This window comes from Euprymna scolopes, chromosome 10 (genome assembly GCF_053919585.1).
Source record: "Euprymna scolopes isolate OS-2025 chromosome 10, ASM5391958v1, whole genome shotgun sequence".
Lineage (NCBI taxonomy): Eukaryota > Metazoa > Mollusca > Cephalopoda > Sepiida > Sepiolidae > Euprymna > Euprymna scolopes.
The window spans coordinates 27,050,642-27,071,702 of NC_136491.1; the positions used below are offsets into that span (position 1 = coordinate 27,050,642).

A 21,061-nucleotide genomic window follows, 5' to 3' on the forward strand; every position below is an offset into this window, starting at 1 on the left:
ATTGACAAAAATAAATTCCTAAGAAAATGGTTGGAAAGATTTTTTCTTGGAATGGAAAAATATGTAAGAAAACAAGAAAAAAATGTTGATAAAAGGAAATGGAGATATTTAAAGCTTGCAGAAACGTAAGAGTTAAAACAATTACTGCAGTGTTTATAGGTATTTACTTCGCAGAAAGTTCATTGAATTCAACCCATGCATGTGAAATCAGTCAGTCGCTGCCATTCATATACAGTCCTGATCAAAATCATAAGACCACTTAAGAAAGTAAGCGTTTACGCATAATATCGAATTTTTAATCAAACAAATGGTTGAAACCATTGCCAAAAGGGAAAATATGATGGAAAAAAAAATGAAATCTGCTTCATTCGAAACCTTAATCCTGATCTAATAATTATTTAAAAAACCCCAAAAAAAACAACATTTTCACCTGGTCAAAATGATAAGACCACTTTAATAAAATCGGCTAGTTTTGAAAAAATGAATACGAAAAGCTTTCTATGTTACTAAAAGCAACTTGTTAGTGGATAAAAAACATCTTACTAAATTATAAATGGCAAAAGGGAAACCATTATCAGAGTTTGAGAGAGGAAGGATCTTTGAGCTTAATAGGGGTGGACTCTCCCATAGATCCATTGCAAACGAAGTGAATCGTAGCAAAACGGTCATCACAAATTTTTTAAGAAATCCAGATCAATATGGGCACAAAAAGAGTCCAGGTTGACCAAAAAAAATAACCCAATCACTGGATCGCCGTATCAGAAGTTTAAAAATAAAAACTCCAGTATGAGCTCAAGTCGACTGAAAAGCCAAACAGCAGCAGAATGTAGTCCTAAAACCATCAGAAGGCATCTGAAAATGAAGGGTTTCAATCATTTAAAGTCACTGCAGAAACCACGTCTTCTTGAACAGCACAAAACTAACCGACTTAAATATGCCACCAAATACCAGACTTGGGATGAAGAGAAGTGGGAAATGTAATTTTCTCCGATGAGAAAAAGTTTAATCTAGATGGTCCAGATGAATTTCAACACTATTGGCATGATAAAAATTTGCCCAAAGAGACTTTTTCAACTCTGCATAGTGGAGGAGGGTCTTTAATGATCTGGGGTGCTTTCTTGTCAGCTGGGACCCTAAAGTTGCAAGTAGTGAAAGGCCGGCAAACATCATTGAAGTACATTTCAATGCTTGAAAATGCTTCTATCAGGACTGAAGGTCCACGTCTGTGTGGAAGAAATTGGATTTTCCAGAAAGACAACGCTGCGATACACACTTCGACAAGCATGAGAATACTTTTCTTCAAATAATATAGAATTGTTAGATCATCCAGCATGTCCTCAGGACCTCAATCCCATTGAAAATCTTTGGGGATGGATGGCAAAAGAAGTGTTCATGGATGGAATCCAGTATGATTCGATAAAGGAACTTTCTGATTCAGTTTTCAGTACATGGGATAAAATTCCTTCACAACTGATAAAAAACTTAGTCACAAGCATGTCGAAGAGAATTTTTGAAGTAATTCGTAATAATGGAGGCTATACAAAATACTGAGACCCTTTTTAGTAATTTATAATTGCCTTTTGTTAGATAAATTATCAGTGGTTTTATCATTTTGACCAGGTGAAAATGTTTGTTTTTTAAAAAATAATTATTAGATCAGGGTTAAGGTTTCGAATGAAGCAGATTTCATTTTTTTGCAATCATATTTTCCCTTTTGGCAATGGTTTCAACCATTTGTTTGATTAAAAATTCGATAATATGCATAAGCGCTTACTTTCTTAAGTGGTCTTATGATTTTGACCAGGACTGTATATATCATTAAAAAGATAAAATAAATCAGACTATATATATATATATATATATATATATATATATATGAGTTTTAGGCTTTCCACTTTTCGATTTTAACTCATAAGAATACTCAAACAACTCAGCACCACTTATGTTCCTTCACTAAAACTAAAATCAAGATATACTTCTAAGCTTTATGTCTAGAATCCTTACTCCAATTTTGATCCAAATCAATTACACAATTTTGTGTCTAGAAAACACCCAACATTTATGTCTCAAGGCTAATGTCCTCTCGATTAACAATATCATAAAATTTGTAAATAAATGAATAAATTAATTTCTAATACAAAAAAAAAATATGTATATTTAACAATAGTGAAGTTTTACATATCAAACTTAAAAAGTTCATGTTTGCCATTCATAACTTTGTAAACCTGATTTTCATTTTTGAGGTTTAAACAAAAACACAATTTGCATGCCAATTTTCAATAAAATCTTAAAAGGGAGGAAACACATTAAATTTCAAAAGAATTTTTTTTTTTTTTTTTTAAATCTACTTGTCAGAATACATTTCTGCCCTAGTCAACCATCTGAGACATAATGTCCTTGAAAAAAAAGCGTGCAAAGAAAAAAAAATGTCGCCAACTTTCTGTGCAAGCATAAACCTTACATATGGTCAACGTGTATACTTTCTCCTTTATTTAAGAAAATTTGAGTGAAATAAATTTCAAAAGTTCCAGCTACTTAAATAACGTTTTGTGAAAAGTTCACACGTACCCTATTAAACAGCTTGCATGACAAATATTTTATTAATTTCTATTCACTGAATAATACATCAATAATAACCATCTGTATAATATGAGGCAACAGCATAAATCGTTTAAATGGGACATTTGGGGAGGGGTAATCCAATTGTTATAAACTTGATTTGGGGGTTGGGGGTTAAAAAGAAAAAAATCATTTAAAAAAAAAGGAAAAGAAAAGAAAAAGAAAAGAAAAAAGAGACAATCATTAAAAAAATTTTAAAAAAAGAAAATAAAAAAATCGTAAAGAAAAAATAAAAAGAAACAAATTATAAAAAATTTTAAATCATGAAAAAAGGAAAATAGAGAAAAAGGAAAACAGAGAAAAAGGAAAAAAGAAAAAGAAAAAAAAAAAGAAATGTTTGAGAGGAGAGACGGTAATCCAGTAGTTATAAACTTGAAATCCTTCTTTATTTTATTTATTGCACAAAAACAATTATGGGTTAAATTTGACAATATATTATGAAAAATAATCGGAAAAGTGGATAATCATCAAATACAGAAAAAAAAAAAAAAAAAAAAAAATCAAACCTTGAGCCAATGAAATCACAGAAGCCAGTGCCATTAAAAGATATATTTATTTGCTATGATTGGTTTATTAAAAAAAAAATCTAAATATTTATTTATTCAAAAAATAATAAAAAGAAAGAATCATAAAGGATAAATATATATATATTTTTTATTTGCTATCAGTTGTTTGCTAGTCCAATAATATTTATCCATGAAACTTACTTTATGAGAAGTATTTTTTTGTCTTGATTTGAATTTTAATTTTTGCAAAAATTGTCCAATAATTATTCATTGTATTTTTTTTTTGTAACAACAAAAACGATATTGTTTTCATTTTTCAATTCATTTTCCATTGAATTATCTTTGTAATAACAAAAATAATATTAAAAGAAAAAAAAAATGACAAAACTTTCGTTTGGCACTTTCCTGTGTTTTACACAAACTGCTCAGCAAATTTCAATAACAGTTCTTATCTTCTATCTTCTATATATGTAAAAGGGAAAATGTATGTTTGTATGTATGTGTGTGTGTGTGTTTGTATGCCTCGCAAAAACTTTTGACACGGGTCACGGATTTTCACCAAATAGATATCATTTTAAAGTTCCAACCTTTGCCCAACAAATATAAAAAAATTGGCCAAAAACATTAATTCCTTCACCCTAAAATCATCAATTTTGTACAGGGAGGGGTGCCGAAAAAATCGTTCCTTCATTTTCTCTGCTCCTGCTACTACAACAATGACGTCATGTTTGACCTAGAAAACATTGATGTTAGTTTAGAACCATCTGCAAGTGATTTTAAAGGTTTAATTTTATCCGTTCTCAGTTGTATGTCTCTTTGGCATAGGGGTAACGTGTTGGGCATTTTTTTTTTCCGCCTTAGCCTCGATGTTTCGGGTTTGAGCCTGTCTTTCTACCTAAACATTTTTTCCTCTTTTACACCTTTTTTTTTTTGTTCGCTGTTTTGCTTTGTGTTGGTTTTTCCAATTTTTCTTAACATCGTGTTTTTTTAAAAAATAATATTAAAACAGGGTCACCCTATCCTACATACACACCCCTAAGCACCCGGGCAACGCCGGATACCCCCACTAGTTCCACATAAATACAAAAAAAAAATCAAAAACATTTTGATCGACTAATATTTTGTCCTTTTCATTCAAAAGGATTTCATTATTCTTCTCATTTTCGCTTTTACTGATTTGATGATAAAATAAAAGTTCTATGTAACTTTTTATTTCTCATCTAAAAATTTTTTAAAACCATTTTTACAACTTCAGTATTTCTTAATAACTTGAATACTTAAGATTTTTATTTGTCTGATTTTTGTTTTTAATTCTCTAAATATCCTCTAAAATATTTTTAATCCTCCAGATAATTATTTCTTTATTTATTCTCCAGATTTATGTGTGTGTATTAGTACATATTCATGCTTGTTAGTACCTACTAATCTCTGTGCACATATGTCTGTTAGTGTGTAGATGAATAGTAATATGTGTATGTGTGTGCATATGTGTATATCCATATTTGGAATTCCAAAGATATTTTTGGAAAATCAATTTAATATGAAAACAATTTAGAAATGAATATATAACAATACAGAGCATTACCACTGCTGTTGATAATGCAGTGTTAGAATAAAAATCCAAAGTGCTCAGTATTCTGGATGAGAGGAGGAGGACCTTAGATTTTGTAGTGCTTTGAAAGCCTCTTTAATCTCAAAAGTGCTCAATATCCTAGAAAGAGCAGATGTGTTTACACACTATTCTGTCTTTCTTTAAAGTTTTGCTGCACGGAAACCATAATTCAAAGAGCTCAATATCCTGGATAGAGCAGGTAGAAACCCAAAAGGGCTTAATATTCTTAATAGAGATGCCTGGGAAAAAACAATATCCATGTTTTGTTACACTATTTTATACAAGAAAATCTTAGTGTTGCCCGTTTATAGCAATCAAAAGGTGCTCAGTATCCTAAAAATAGCAGGTGTGTTCAAACGCAATTTTTTATTTGTTCTATTTGTTTTATATGATGTCAGGCAATGCCAGGTAGTTCTGATAGTCTAATATATAAGGTAAAGCCAGTCGGAGATGATAACCAGTTTGTGTGTAAAAAGTGTAAGACACAGATGAGAACTCTTATGTGGAGAAAGTTTTAGGTAAAGTTTATGCGCGAGTGTACAAAACCCCTAATAACAGATTAATTTGCAACACAAAAGCACAGATTAATTAATCAACACCCTTTTTTAGAACAAAACAATAAAAGGGTTTATTTCGAAAGAAGAACAACTGTGCCTGAAGTGAAAAAAAGAAAAGGAATAGAAAGTTCTAGAATTTTATCATGTCAAGAGACAGAAACTTGAAGTGTCCCCAGGTTGTCCAGTGGAGGTTTTCAGTGAAGCAGTTGCAGCCTGGGGTGATTCAGTGGACAGAGAGTAAGAGGAGAGAGAGATCTGTCTTTGGTGGTCTGAATTCCTCTGCTGGCCAGTTCCTGACAGGAGTAATTAGTTCCGTAAGGGACATATAGGATTAATGCACCCTAGTAGCTGACTGGCCAGTGTGTGGCAGCATCAGTCAGCAAGGGGGACATTAATCCACAAGAGAAAATAGTTTGCTATGGTGATTGCTACAAAGTATATTTCGATTGAGGTTGTTCAGCAGTTTTGTTAACTTGGTGTTACGAGTGTAGTACAGGGAAAAATATGAATGCAAGAGTTAGAAATGGATGAAGTAAGTTTAGGAAACTTCTGTCATGACTAACCAGCAGACCATTACCACCGTGAATCAAGATAAGAGTCCATCAGGCATGTGTACGCAGTGTGAGGATACGTGGAAGTGAAGCCTGTATATGAATCGAAATGATACGAGAAGGATTTGTACAAATATATTAAAAAAACAAAAATAAAGAAAAGTCTATGATACATGTAGCTGTGACAAAACGAAAATATCATATTCCAAATATCACATAACTTAATCAAGCAGTTTCATTTTTAAATAAGAAAATCAAATTTTATAAATGACCAAAGAGTGCCTGTACTTGTCCGCCATTTTGAAAACAATCTAAAATAAAAAACAAAACAAAAAAAAACAAAAAACAAGGGAGATAAGTCAATCGAAACTTGCAAGATTTATGCTGTAATGCCTACTGATTCCCACTAATGGCTTAAGTGATTTTCTTTTTAAAGCTTGATCAACTTACATGATTTTGGGAATATGATATTTTTGTTTTGTCATGAGTACGTACATGATACAAATTTTTTAATTTTTTTTTTTTTTTTTTTAATATAGGGAAAATTCTGAACAAGAACCAAATCGGTAAATATTATGAAATTTTCTTCAATTTTTCATAACTTTTGATTATTCATTTTTCGGGTTATTTTGATAAAATTTGGAGGTAAACATTAAAAATTTTTTTCTCTTTCTAAATTAACAATACCTTTTTTTACGTTATTATTCACAATTTTTTTTGGAAGGTTAATTCAATTTAGGTTATAATTTTAAGTGACAAGTAATTTTTTTTTTTTTAATGTTAGCGTTTTTCAACCTTAATGCATACAATATGTTGCATCATTAATGCATATAAAAACAATGTCATCTCAAAGAAAAATAGTTAATCATGAATATGCTAGGCTTAATATAAGCTTTTAAATTGTCTCTCACACAAAAATAGAATTCAAATTGAAAACTTTACCGAAATAATTTTTTTTATCCATTATTAAATTGTATTTTAAATTTTTAAATGATCTAAATGTGAAATTAAAACGTTTTAAATGATTTACTAATAAAAAAAATCTAGTGTGATTTCTATTGCACTATGAATCACATTAAAAAGATTCAATGTGTTAACTGTTGAAATGAATTATACGAAGAATCAAACTTGCACTAAAATTTTGGGATGTTTTATATATATATATATATATATATATATTACACAGATGTAATAGGATTTTGCTCAATGTTTAGATTGGTCTGATCTAATAATTATGGTTTCCATTATGACTATTTTTTATTTACCACAAGATAATCAGAAGTGTACAAGGGCATTACGATTAAATCATAGACTGAAAGTTGTATACTGCCCTTCCCAAAGAAAGATCTCAGTCAGACAAATAACTATAGAGGCATCTCATTTACACCAATAGCTGCAACGGTATCCAGCAAAGAAGATTAACAATGTCGATTACGCTGATGATCTTGCTTTGCTAGCTGATGACAATGCTAATGCACAAAAGTTGCTGGACGAGTCAGATGTCATGTTTAAACTACATACAAACACAACTAAAACAATAGATGGCCTTCCACCAAACCAGCAGAATCGAAACACTAGACAGAACACCACTCAAACAGGTAGATGACTTTGAAATATCTCAGAGGCCACATTGCATCAACTGAAAAAGATGTCCACGTCAGAATAGCTAAGGCTTGGAATGCTTATTATAATTCATCTGAAAATTATATATGGAAATCTGCCCTCTCGGAACAGATCAAGAAAAAATATTTTTAAAGTCATAGTGGAGATGGTACTGCTTTAGCATGGACTCTCAGTAAAAAAAAAAAACTTGAGTAAGTTTAAATGGAATTTACACTAGAATGTTCTGAGCAGTGTTAAACTTAAACTGGAAAACACAGCTAACCATTGGCCATCTGTATGGTTGGTTGCCCAGTATCTCTAGTGATAAGAACACAATATGCTGGACATTGCCACAGAAGAAAAAATGAGGTCATCAGTGATGTGGTACTGTGGGACCCTAAACACGGAACCGCTGAAGTAGGAAGACCTATGAAGATGTATACAAAATTATTGACAGAAGACACTGGCTTACAACTTGAAAATCTTTCTAGGGCCATGGAAGATAGAGACCTGTAGAGGGAAAGAGTCAAATTTGTCCAAGCAATCTGTCCGCTATGACAATGATAATTCAGATAAAATTTCACAAAAAAAGTTTAACAATAAGTATAAACATCAATAAATATTCACCAAATTTCAGTTTTTAAGCGGGCATAATATGGACACAAAACTCCCACTTAAAAATTCAAATATTTCAGATTTGCATTAAATTTGATTCAATTAAGCAAATATTGAAAAAAATCTTTTAATGGATCTCGATCAAAGTTGGTTGGTTGGTCGTTTTTGTTTTACGGCATATCAACCTTTTTCAGGTTATTTAATGCCGAATCTAGTTATTTTGAGGAACGATTTTTAATGGAGTATATTTGTTTTTTAAGTCAGATTCTATTTAACCTATAGTTGGGACCCTAACAGGTACTACCACTCCGGGTCATATTGGAACTGGGAGCAATGGCAATTAAAGGGTTGGTCCACACTCCCCAAGGCCTGCGAGATGGGGCCTCACCATTGGATATAGTTTTAGGTCATATCCAGGACCGATCAAAGTTGGAATAAGGATTCAATACATATGTTTTAGTAATATTATATCTCGATTTTAATCTTCATAAGGGGAAAAGAAAAGTGGCGCAAAACTGTCCTGTTTAGAAAATTAATTTTACACATTGTTGTTCTACACAACCAAACTGATTCACCTGATAAAAATTAACAGGATCGACAATGAGCCAATCCTAGTAGATAAATAAAAGAAACCAAAGGAAATATTAATTATGAAATCAAGTTTTTAAATAAAAGATAACACAGTTCTTGATTTTTTTGAGATGACGGCTGATTATTTATATTATTTGTTTTATCGGACTATTGTTCTCATCTGAGTGTTATTTGTGCAACGTTTTAATCAATATAACATTTGGCCATCGTCAGGCCTGTTGGTTGCTATCTTGAAAAAGAAAGGAGAAAAAGTTACTGGCTCAGTAGATATTTTCGCATTTTTTTTTTTTTTCACACATACGAAACCAGTCAATAAACAGAACAACTCTAAGAATACGAAAATATCTACAGAGTCAGTAACTTTTCTCCTCCCTTCCCAAAAAACAAGAACCAATATGCCTGACGAAACGTTGTACAAATAACACTCAAGATGAGAACAATAGTCTGATCAAAACGAGTAATATGAAAGATAATAAATTTAATTTAGATGCTTATCTCATTGCCAAAACTCACATGCCTTAATGTAACATGGCCAGCTAGTCAAAATAACATCATTGGACATTGGGTATATACGCTCACAGTCACTATATCCACTATCAACATACAGCAATATATCTCATGATATCTACATATTAGTATACTTGTTTATTTGTAAACTACTTATAGGCCTGTTTGACCTACGATCTGATAAGGACGATACCATCCATTGAAATTTTCTATTGGGATTGGTTGATCAATATTTTTTTTTTCTTTATCTTTCATCGTTGAACTAAACGTCATGGAGAACTCATTTAGCAATGGAGATTTCAATCAATTATAAAATGTATCATATTACCCTTTTTTCTGTTGTTTATCATATAGCGGACACTTTTTTTTTTTTTTTTTTTACACAGTGATCACCACTTATCAAGGCCCGGAAGCCACTCAGGGATAAGCGTTATTGCAAGTACATTACGTTAGTGTGGAGATTTGATGAAGTGTTTACTTAAGGGGGCGGTTCATTAGGAATTTGTTAACATTGGACTTGAAGACATCCAAGTTGTAGTCCGATGGGAAGCAGGCAGACGGAACAGAGTTCCACAGGCGTGCAGTTCTAAGAAAGAAGCTTTGTTCATGGAATCCGCGTTTTAATTTAGGCACAGCTATAGACACATTTACAAAACACTGATTATTTAAGAGGGCTGCTCAACAAAAATTTGTTCACATTGGACTTGAAAATGACATTGTTGTAATCAGTTGGGAAGTAGGCCTCCACTATATTTTTAGTAATACAACATATTGATATACTGTAATAGAATGGAAGCTTCCGTTAAGTCTTGAAAGACAATGGATACCCCTGTAAGGGCAGCTGCATGTGAAATTGTGAGGCAAGGGTTGCGCAACCTCCAACCACAAGATAAGTGAAAAGCACATACAGCACCTGGAATTCCCAAATGGTCACCCATTTTAGTACTGACTAGGCTCAACATTGCTTAACTTCGGTGATCTAACGGGAGCCGGTATATCAGCATGAATTATGCCATATATTGTAATCTATCTATATATCTATAAAAGTGAAAATGTCTGTGTGTGTGTGTGTGTACATTTCCCAACCAAATAACAGTCAATTTCCGGTCTACAAACTTGAGATTTGACAAAATCTTTTAAAATCGGTTTCCATCCAGAAATTTCGATGTTAAGAGGGTGAAAGTCCAACGATTTGACCTTTAAGAACTCTACCAAACTCCTCTGCCAATTTTGGGTCTAAACACTTGACATTTTAGATATAGGTTCTTTGGACATGGATCTTTTTTTTTTTTTGTACACAGTGATCACCACTTATCAAGGCCCGGAAGCCACTCAGGGATAAGGGTTATTGTATTCAAGAATTCTGGCGAAAGGACAGACCCATCAAATTATCGCCCCATTAGCCTCCTCCCACTTTTTGCCAAAATATTTGAGACCATAATTAACCATGCTCTAGTCCATCATCTTACAGATGCTAAACTACTGACTGACAAACAATATGGATTTAGACAAGCCCGTTCCACAGCAGACATCCTCACTGTGATCTCTGAACGTATATACCATTCACTGGACAAAGCGGGGGAAGGCAGAGCGGTAGCTCTAGATATATCTAAGGCTTTTGACAGGGTATGGCATGAGGGTCTCCTCAGTAAAATCAGATCATACGGTATCACTGGTAGAATACTTAACATAATTAAATCCTTCTTAGATAAGAGAAAAATCGAGGTAGTCCTCGACGGTCGCACATCTAAACAATATGATATAAATGCGGGAGTGCCCCAGGGTTCTATCCTTGGACCTCTATTGTTCCTGATATTCATAAATGACCTCCCCGACAACATTGCCTCTGAGATGGGTATATATGCTGATGACACTACACTCTATGGCAGACACGACAGGAAGACGAATGAACACATTTCTAAAGAAATGGCAGAAACACTAGAGGAAGACCTCCAATCTGTAGTGGAATGGGGACAAAAGTGGTTGGTCGCGTTCAATGCTGCCAAGACTAAACTAGTTTCATTCAATAATTACAAGAAACCCTCTCTACCACCCATAGCAATGGCCAACGACTCTTTATCTGAGAGTCCATCTTTCAAACTCCTTGGCCTAACGTTCACAAGAAACATGAGTTGGAACAATTACATGGAAGGCATTGCCAGGGCTGCTGCAAGAAAGGTAGGCTCTCTCTCTACCGTGCTAGAAAACTACTAACACCCGAAAGTATCCTGTACCTCTATAAGGCCACCATTCACCCATGTATGGAGTATTGCTGCCACATCTGGGCTGGTGCATCTGCTACTAGTCTCTCGCTCCTTGACAAGGTTCAAAAGAGAGTCGCAAACCTGATAGGCCCTGAACTGGCATCTAAGCTTCAGCCTCTGTCCCATCGACGAAATGTTGCATCCCTCTGCCTTTTCTACAAGTATTTTAGTGGTGAATGCTCTGACGAACTGCAATCACTTGTGCCCCCACGACGCGAGCACCCTCGACAAACCCGACAGGCTACTAGATCCCACCCCCACACTGTAGAGATCCCTAGATGTAAAAGATCTTTTTACTCCAATAGTTTCTTCCCCAGAACCGCAAGACTTTGGAATTCCATTCCAGGTCCCTGCTTCCCCAACAGTACTGACGTGCAGAAGTTCAAGAGTAATGTGAACCGACACCTTGCTGCCCAAATCCCTACATAGTACCCCAGTAGTTGTTGCCCCTGATAGTAGCCCCCTACACCAAAGTGGCAATTTGCCTTGTTTGGGGTGAAAATGTAATAAAAAAAAAAAAAAAAAAAAGTACATTACGTTAGTGTAGAGATTTGACAAAGTGTTTACTTAAGGGGGTGGTTCATTAGGAATTTGTTAACGGTGGACTTGAAGACATCCAAGTTGTAGTCCGGTGGGAAGCAGGCAGACGGAACAGAGTTCCACAGGCGTGCAGATCTAACTTTATAATTTGATTTGAGCCCAAAACAATAAATGGTAAGGGATTATAATTGGGGTCAAAGTTAAAAAAAAAAATTACTCAGCCAATTTTTGGTCTAAACATTTGAAATTTTACATAAAGTGTATTCAGACATAGGGCAAGCTTTTTAATCGTTTTTTTTTGCAGAAAATTTGTCTTCCAGGGGGTCAAAGTTCAAAAGATTTTACTTTTGCAGTCTCTAGCAAACTATTCAGCCAATTATGGGTCTAAACATTTGAAGTTTTACATAAAGGGTATTAAGACATGCAGCAAGCTTTTTAATCAGTTTTTGGGCGAAAATTTGGCTGCCAAGAGGTCAAAGTTGAAAGAGTTTAACTTTGCAGACTCTACTAAACTCCTCTGCCAATTTTGGGTCTAAACATTTGAAATTTTAGATGTAGGTTACCTGGACATGAGTCAAACTTTTTAATATATATATATATATATATATATATATATATACATTATTATTTTTAATATTATTGGAATTTTTCCCCTTTTCCCTATTTGTGAATTATTCCATGGATTTCGGCCTTTGGATTATTTTGGACCATCTTCTAATTACGGGATTTCCTTGAATTTTACTTGTGCAAATGGAAATTCAATTAACTTTCTTGAAGTTATATTTTTGGATTTTACCGTCATTGGATTATTTATCTTTCACCAGACTATCCATTCACGTGTAATCACCTTTTTCTTCACCATATTCCCCCTGCTTCACTTTTTTGTTATCAAGTAAGATCTTTGACTTACTTGTTGCTTCATCAAATACTTTTGTATGCAAAATCCGATCTCGCATTTTGCTAATTCCTACCCTCTGATGAGAAGGAAAGTATTTCTTCGAAACTCCGCAGATTAAGGACTATCCACTTATCAAGTGTTTCCTTTTCAGATTAAATATGTTTTTAACTCTTTTCCAAAGTGTTTTTTTAACATGTTTTATTAACTCTTTGTTCGTATAATATATATATATATATATATATATATATATACACACACACACACACACACACATATGCACAAAGTTATGAACAGTACATAGGGCCTGAGCAAAGCCGGACTGAACTGCTAGTATATGTAAAAATAAGAATGAATCCTGTACATACAAATATTGTTGGTTGACCAATATTTTTTATTTTTTGTTATCGTTCATTGTTGAACTATACGTTATGGACGACAGATTTAGTAATAGAGATTTTGATCAATCATATGACATTACCTTTGTTAATCATATAATAGACAAATATACATACATTACACACATTTAAAGATACCCAAAAGACAGCACTACTAAAAAGACGCACATCGCCAGTATTATTCGAAATGATCAAAGATATGATACTCATTGGTCTGCAGATCACTAACCTGAAACCTCCTTTGAAATGGACTAAAAATAAGCTAATAAAAAAAAAAAAAATAAATAAAAAAAAAAATAAATAAAAAATAAAATAAATAAAAAATAAAACAAGAATAAAAAATAAAACAAGAATAAAAAATAAAACAAGAATAAAAATGAATACTACAAATTCCATTCATATGCTCCAATGATATTCATAATTAAGTTTATTGGTACTTATAGTAAACAAAATTTTTTCCTCTTTGTTAGCTAAATAAAATAAGAATATATTTATCACTCATTGCCTTTTTATATAAAAAAAATACTATTACTGTATAATATATATTTATATTAGGAGCTATATTTGGTAAAAAAACAAAAAAAAAACAGGGAAAAATGTGCTCAATACATTACTAGAGCTAAATATGTTTTTATTATTTCAACCTCAGGGATTTTGCTTAAATCATTACAAGTTGTTTCAAATATATATATATATATATATATATATAAATAAAATTATCCTATCGATCTCATCAGACAATCCAAGCCAAAAAAACAAAAAAACCCTTTGGCTTGGATTGTCTGATGAGATCGGTAGGATAATTTTATTGTCCTGTCGATTGAAGCAACTTTTAATGATTTAAGCAAAATCCCTGAAGTTGAAATAATAAAACTACACACACACTATATATTAGTCATCCACATACAGTACTGTTTTGTTGTTTAACAGCTCATCAGTGCGGTTAGACAAGCAATGACCTAAAGCCAGGATCGAAACCTAACTGCCCACATATATATATATATATATATATATATATATATGAGCAATTCAGCTACATAGAGGCTACTGTGTAAATATACTTTCATAACTTACTACCTAACTCTACTAAAATATTTAGCATTGTTGAAGTAAATATCGAAAATCAATACATAAAATGTTATATATCCTTATAAAATTTTATGTCAATACATAAAATATATATATTTGTGTCGAAACGATTAATTGGAATCAGAAAAATTTGGAACATTTTAGAGTATTGGAATCAAATAACTTGCACCTATTTTCCAAAGCCCAAAACGATTCCTTTGGTTGTCATGTTTTATTTGATTTTATTTAAAACAAAATCTTCCACTGCTGGTAGTAATGATAAAATAATAAATTTTTTTTATTCTAAACTAACAGTAAAACTAAGGTTTATAGATCATCTCCCATAAGTGCATTTTTACGTTTGAGAAAATATATGCACTTTAAACACGTTTTTATGGTAATCAGGAAAAAATAGCAACTCCATAGTTAAATATTTGTAAGAATCGGAATCAGTAATTGCATCAAAATCAGGAAAACTATATGAATCATCCCATCATTAATATATACATCAGACATATTTAGGCAGCATGTTCTCGTTGAGGCAAATGACCTCAAAGCACAGAAATATTTGTTTGATTATTTTCTTTTTTACCTTTTCCAATCTCCGAATTTTTCTTTTTATATTTTCAAAGTTGTATAAGTTGGATCTATATGTTTGCTTTTGCATAGCGAGCGCTTTCGACTGGAACATTTGTCATTCTCAGGCAGATTATGCCATTTACGTTCTTAAAATTATGTTTTTTAAAAATTACGTTTGGTATTATACATGTTAAAATTTATATGTTTTGTCATCGTCAGGTGTTGGGGAGGTTAATTAAATCACAATTCTAATGGGGGATGGGGTTAATATTAATATTTACATTGTGTTAAATTACATTTTTTTATTTATTTTTTTTTTTTTTACAAACACTGTATGCCAGGAACAGACAGTGACAGTTGTAAAGGTAGTCATGGCCTACCACTAAATGCCAGTAAACACTTAAATACAGTACTAGCTACCAGTGATCATTACTCCCCACTGCAGGTAGCCAATGACAGCCAATGGATGCCAGTGCCGACAGTTAAAGACAGATGGTTTCAGTTTAGAGCATTCAAATGGAGGCTGACATTGACCATGGTCACTAGTAAGTTCCAGTTGCAAAAGCAGTCACTGGCCAGAGAATGCCAGTAATCGTCCCTAAACTAGCACTAATCACAATGACAATCACAGTCAGCGGCTTCTTCCAGTTGCCACTACCAGATAATGCCTGAAAGAGGAAGCCAGATGATTTCATTTGGGCCATGGTCGCCAGTACCCACTATTTTCCAGGGGCGATACTGCCCCCCCCCCCCAACAACTGTAGTTTAATTTGTTTTCGTGCGGGGAGAAATCCTTTACCGATTCTGTTCTGGCTCTCTGTCATACTTCCACCAGGCAACGCCGGTACACAGGTCCTCCTAGTAAATAAATAAATATTATCTACAAACATGGATATTTCATATTTTTCATGTTTATCAATGTGGATTATTATATAACTGTACCGCCGGTTTAATGATTTGAACCCTGGACCTACATAACTTCAATAAAAGTTATGGAGACAGCCATTAAATTTGAGAGAAATAAGCTCTATACTTTTTAATTCACAAATATATTCAGTTTTAACAATCAGCTGATCCGCTTTCCAGACGACTATAATATTGTCATCTTCAAGTCCAACGTAAACAAATTCTTATTGAACCATCCTCGTAAATCTAATTACAGTAGAACCCTGGGATACAACATTAATCTGTTCCGGGGTTGGGATCGTAAGGTTAAATCGCCGTATAATGTGGCCTAAGCAAAATTCTATACAGTACATATTAAAAATTAGTAACAAAATACAGTACAGTGTATAATACACATGTATATAATCTAAAAACATTATAAATAACACTAATGTGGGGCAAATACCATAAGCAGGGTCCGGAAAAACATTGTATTTCACATGGTAACCTGAAAAAAAAAAAAAAAAAACGTATCCTAGGGCCACCGTATCTCAGGATTCTACTGTATACCAAATTTCCATCACAAACGATTACTATGCTATTGTCCCAATGTCTATCATACACACATTAACACTTATCCTTAAGTGACTTCCAGGGCCTTGATAGTGATCTCTTTGTAAAAAAAAAAAGAAAGAAAGTGTTTTAATCTATCAAGAGAGAAAATTTTTACAATACTGCTTGATTAAAAACTTTTCACATTTCTCTTATATTAGGTTGGTGCAAAAATAATGTTTTTTGACGTTCAACTTCAAGTAAAAAAAACAAAACAAAAAAAAAATAACATTTTTGCACCAACCTAATAGTATTTGACTAGAATGAAGCTTTAATAATTAGTTTTTTTACAAATAAATATTTATTATCCACAGACATATTTTTTATAAAGTAATGCCGACTTAATGGACATATAGACGGATTATAGAAAACAAGGTGAAAGAACCTACATAAAATAAAGTCTATTCATATGTAAAACTTTCTGGGGAAGACTATGAAAGTTGTCTCAAATCTCTAAGTACACCCCTAAAGGGGTGGGGTGGGGGTTGGATGGCTGGCTATGAAGGCATACCTCCTCCCCCAAAAAACAGACTTTAAATATATTTTATTTTGATGAAATTGAAATTATATCTATAAAATTTTCTAACCTCCTTTAAAACTTCAAATCTTCTATAAATATAAAAGCGAAAATGAGTGTGTGTATGTATGTATGTATGTAGTTTGTATGTGTGTTTGTGTGTCCGCTAAAAACTTTCGACAGACACGACGAAAATTCACAAACTCGGTATCATATTGAAGCCCCATCCTTCGCACGAAAAATATTGAAAAATTGGCCAAAAACGTTCATTTTTTCACCCCAAAATCGACAATTTTCGACAAGGGGGAGGGTCAACAAAAACCGTCTCCTCGTGACGACGACCGGTTCTACACATGCGTCAGATGACGTCATTACCTGATTTCAAATTTGGGTAAACAAACCCAAACGCTGCTAACTGCGTGACTTCTATTTGACCTTCTTAACTAGGTCAAATCAAAGCAGCAGAGTTAACTTTTATTGCGGACACGTGTTTTTAATAGTTAAATAAATAAATTCAAACGTGTCTCCATTGTATGTCGCGGTGGCCCAATGGTTAACGTCGCACTTTTTTTTTTTTTTCACACTTTAATTTCCAACTTTGCCTCAAGGGTTCGGGTTCGATCCTCATACTCACCTACCAAACCTTTTTTTATTTTAGTTTGATTTACCCAAAACCACACACCTCAAAACACCCGGGCATCGCCGGGTATCCCCCATTAGTCTTTATAGAAAAGTGAGAATGTGTATGCGTGTGTGTAGATTACTCTTGATCTATATACTCAAATTTTTTATCCACAGACCTGAAATTTAGTATATAGAGTATTCAGACATGTCAAAAACTTTTTAATTGATTTTCACCCAGAAAAAATGGCTGCTAAAAATTGGTACTTGGGAGGTGGGGGGGGGGGGGTAACCGGATTTTTATCTGTTAACTGTTTCATGACTGCGCATGCACGAATCCTGCACATAACAGCTTCCTTATGTTAAGAATAAGTAGGTTTGAAAACACTTTTTAAAGATTATGTCACACTGGTTTAATGGTTATTGTACTTGACTCACTGTCTTTATGTTTTGGTTTCGATCTCAGCTTGAAGATTTTTTTTTTTTTTTTTTACTTACAAGTGAACTGTTTGGAAAAAAAAACAAAACATAATACTCGCATACTCAATTTTTTCCAGTTTATTTATTTTTTTTTTAAAGGAATTTAACATTATGTTTAATACCGGGCAACACTGGGTACATCTGTTAGTATATAATATTTTTATGGCATTCGAATCGTACAAATCGCCTTTCTATGTGCTGACTTACCAAGTAGTACCCCACTCTCCTATGAGGAAGGGAACCTTCTTAAAACTTCAATTACATATATCCAGTTTTAATGAAATTTAAAACATATGTATAGAACACTAAAAATTTTTCCAATATTTCAAATTCTTCTGACTATATTAGGGCGCAAAACGGAGGGGGGGGGCAGTAAAAATAAAACAACAAAAAGTAATATGACACAGTATAGTGAACAAGGACAGTGTTCCCACTTACTTGTCTCCACACGAGGGCAGAGTTAAACACAAGGTCGGTTTTTAATGTGGGAAAAATCCAGCTCCCCAAAAAGGGGCACTCTGGATAGGAACAAAAATAAAAGTTGCCTCAGTCATGAACGATTTCTCCTCCACTGACCGAGGACAGAAAAGGTGAAGTATAGTATCAGAACAGATACTACACTTTGCTCCTATTAAATCCTGAGCAATGTTGGTTGGGTCATCCTACCAGATTAGGCTGTCTGAAGATACTAGTTTCCTGAGCTTAAATGCACCAAACATTGATGTTTTTTTTTTTTTCAAAACATGTTCTGCAAAGTCAAAAATACATTTTTTTTTTCTTTTTACAAAATAAGCCACAGAAAATACTATGAATAAATATTTGAAAAAATATTTTTTTAAAATTGTACAACATTACTGGATTTGGAATTAATTAACCTGAAAAGGGTTGATATGCAGTAAAATAAAAACAAAAAAAAACAAACAAAAAAAAACAATCAACCTTCCTGTTAGTTTCATATATTAATTATTTTAGTCATTTTTTTTAATTATATTTTTTTAGTAATTATTTTTAAGATTATTTTCTATTGTTATTTTTGTTATTACTTATATCAATTACTAGCTGGGGAAGGGGGGGGGGCAGCTTTGCCCGGTCGTAAAATATACTTAAATATTATATTTTAATTTGTCCAGATTTCGTATATATTATCATACAGTCATGATTTCAAAAGTTAAAAAAAAAAAAAAAAAAAAAGTATTTGGGTACCATCAGCTAGAATCGAAACTGAAAATAAAACTGTAGCATTCAAAGCTGGTGACGTTACCACTGTACCAACGTGACACACATATGAACTGATTAAAAATAAATAAGATGAATGTAAAAAAATGTATAACAAATTTTTCAATTTGACCCCTTAAAAACTATTTTAACCAACTAAAGACCTATAAAAGAAAGGCTTGTGAAAAATTCAATCATTTAAGGCCCCTAGCGCCGTTCTGTGACTTTTAGTTTCAGAATAGTTTGAAAATATGGAGACAGACAGACAGACAGTGAGTTTTATAAATTAGATTTTTAGTTATTTAAAAAATTGTTTTCATTAAGGTATTACTATTTTTAACGGTCCTTTATATTGATAGTCATTCTTTTTTAATTTTTTTATTAACCGCTATTAATGATAGTGGTACTAGTGGTGGTGGTAGTGGTGGTGGTGGTGATGATGATGCAGTTGTTAGACGACATTTGAAAGAGATGAATGAGATTTTCTGTGGTTTTCTCAAGTGCCCATTAGCAATAACATGCTGATGACTCATCCGACTTAAGTTTGGTAGCAGAATTGATATTAGCATGTTGACTATTTGATACAAGATTTTTTTTTTTTTTTCTCTCAAGGGAGTCCCCACATATCAAGGCCCGAACGCCACCCGAAAATAAGGGTTACTTTTTTTTTTTTTTTCCAAAGGAGCCACCACTTATCAAGGCCTGGAGGCCACTCGAGGATAAGGGTTCACGAGTGTACAGTAGTCAATGGGATAATATCGTAGCAATCCTTAGTAGTGGGAATTAGGTAAAGTAGATTACTTAAGGGGACGGGGGGGTCATCAAGAATTTGTTTATGTTGAACTTGAAGACAACCATATTGTTGTAGTCACCTGGAAAGCAAGGAAATAAAAGAGTTCCACAAGTGTGTAGTTTTAAGAAAAAAGCTTTGCTCATGGAATCTATGTTTAGGTTTAGGCACAGATAAAGAGTGGGAGAAATTATTGATAGCGGTTTCAGAAAACGAGTGTTTTTTTTTTTGTTTTTTTTTGTGAAACTCAGGCCAGGGGGCGACCATATACAGTAGTTTCTGGTAGGGCCTCTCAATGCCATAATAGCGGGTAATTGTTACGGCTTTACCTTATGTGCCACAAAAAAAAAAAAAAATTCTTGTCTTTTTCTCTCTTATTTTCCTTCTCTGTCCTGCTCCAACCAAGTCTACCGACCTGCTCCACAAACTCCAAAACCTCAATCATGACAAATCTCCAAAAAAGAAACACGAATAAACCTAGAACCCCATCCACCAACGTAGACCCCTACTACCAGGTCTCCTTCTCCAACATAAGGGGTCTACGTTCCAACCTTCCAGAGGTTGAAACACAATTACAGGAGACGAAACCGGACATAATCTTTCTAAGTGAAACTGGCATAGGGCCGACCACTTCTCTAGAAGAATTCATAATTAAAGGATACTCCAACTTAACATCTAAATCTGACCCCTAAAGACCGCCATGGGCATGGAATATGTGCCTACATCAAAGATGGCTTTCCATATGGTAGGGATATCCCCAGAGAAGACCATAATCTTTGCCAACATGATTTGGCAAGACTGACCAATCGGTTGGCAGAGCACATTGATTTTTAGCTGTCTCTTAAAGGACTATTTTTAGCCCTTTGGAAACTCAGCTGATTTGGGCAGAGAGACATCAGCCAGCGACCAAAACAGATCTCTCTCACAGCACTCCTAACACCGCTACTCACTGGCTACTGCCATCCGTCACTCACCTAACCGACCATCAGCAGACGACACCCAGCCAGGCAGATTCCTTTGCCCTTTCTTTCTTTTCA

At 33.5% G+C, this 21,061-nt stretch overlaps 1 protein-coding gene across 1 annotated transcript in view; it reads right to left on the reverse strand.

Annotated features, from left to right (window-relative positions):
• Positions 1–21,061, reverse strand: part of LOC145285884 (tectonin beta-propeller repeat-containing protein 1-like) — a 179,256-nt gene that overhangs the window by 90,366 nt on the left and 67,829 nt on the right. The gene's annotated exons all lie outside the window — the stretch shown is intronic.